General features: G+C 38.3%; 1 pseudogene; it reads right to left on the minus strand.

Moving 5' to 3' along the window:
* Positions 1–342: 342 nt before the first annotated feature.
* Positions 343–907, minus strand: LOC149562291 (uncharacterized; annotated as a pseudogene).
* Positions 908–1,397: the final 490 nt, after the last annotated feature.

The raw sequence follows: 1,397 nt of genomic DNA on the forward strand, positions 1-1,397 counted from the left end.
ATTTTAAGCAGACGAATTAATACAAAAACTGAAGTTTTTTTTCCATTCTCATTTTGCTGTAGCAATTGTGTTTTTGATATTTTTGATAAGTGCTATTTTTGATAATGCGCATTATGCATTTACAGATTAAACCTCATTCTCTTTACAAGAAAGCAAAAAGATTTCTGCAATATTTTACCCTACCATTTCAATATTTTGACATTAAATTCGTCATTTTGCTCAATTCTGCAGTCGAAAGCCATGACGGAGAGAATAAAATGAAATACAGGTTACTTTAGTTAGTAACGCATCAAAATTCAAGGTCAAATACTATAATACACGATCAGGAGGACAAGATCATCCTCATCGCACCATCAGAGCCTTGTTATTACTGAAATACGACTTTGAATTGAAAGCACATCCAGATGATGAAGATTTCACAAGAATGCTGCCTGAAAATTCCAATCTATTAATAATCTCCTCAAAATATTTCAGATCGCAGGGAATTGTGAGAATTCTAGTAACATAATCAAAGCCGAACTCTTCCTCCACCATGCACAGTAGATCTTTAAACACATGCTGCTTCAAATAATCCACTGGAATAACAAACTGCCTCCCCTCACAATCCTCCTTTGCAGCATAAATCGCCAAGTGACCTCGCGAAACAGAATTTTTCGGCCACTATTTTCGCTGGAGATCCTCTTTCACGGTGTAATCCACCATGAGAGCTCGCAAAATAGAACTTTCAGATCTGTGCCTTTCAGTCTGCTTCTCCTCCTCCTCCTCCTGGTCGAATGAGCGGCTACACAGCTTAAATGAAAGCACATTCTTGAGGCTTCCAAGCTTCTGTAACTTCTTTGTGATCTGCCTGATCTTCTCAAGGCTTTGGCTTCTCTCCATCGCTGATCTACAAAGCTCTGAGAATATTTGTGATCTTCGAGGGTTTTTGTGATGGAGGAAAGGAGGAGTTAAAAAGGGGGAAAGAGGTGCGGCATAAGCAATGGCGCTAAAAGGATGCAGGAGGTTGTGGCATGCCTTCAATGGCGAGATATGAGGAGCCTTGGTTTTATAACTTCTGAGAGGCTCCTCATATCCCCCCACAGATGTCTCTTCACATTCCACAAATTTGTTTCAAATTCTCCCACTCCCCACAAAAAATAAGTATGAATGTGCATGCAAAATTATATTTAACAAAAAAAAATCATATTGAAATTTTTTCGCCCCTATTTTTCGGGCCCTATTATTTTGGGCCTATTATTTCGGCCTCAATTTGGCTTCTTATTATTTCGGCCAGCTATTATTTCGGGAATTCTTTTTTAATATTTAATTTGGAAGTTTGTAATTGCTCCCAATTCTTTTTTATTGACAAGGAATCTTGGCATATTCCCATGCTAGGCATTTGTGCTGCCATTGTATAG

This window comes from Cupressus sempervirens, chromosome 4 (assembly GCF_028749045.1).
Source record: "Cupressus sempervirens isolate cs-2001-9-10 chromosome 4, ASM2874904v1, whole genome shotgun sequence".
NCBI classification, from domain to species: Eukaryota; Viridiplantae; Streptophyta; class Pinopsida; order Cupressales; family Cupressaceae; genus Cupressus; species Cupressus sempervirens.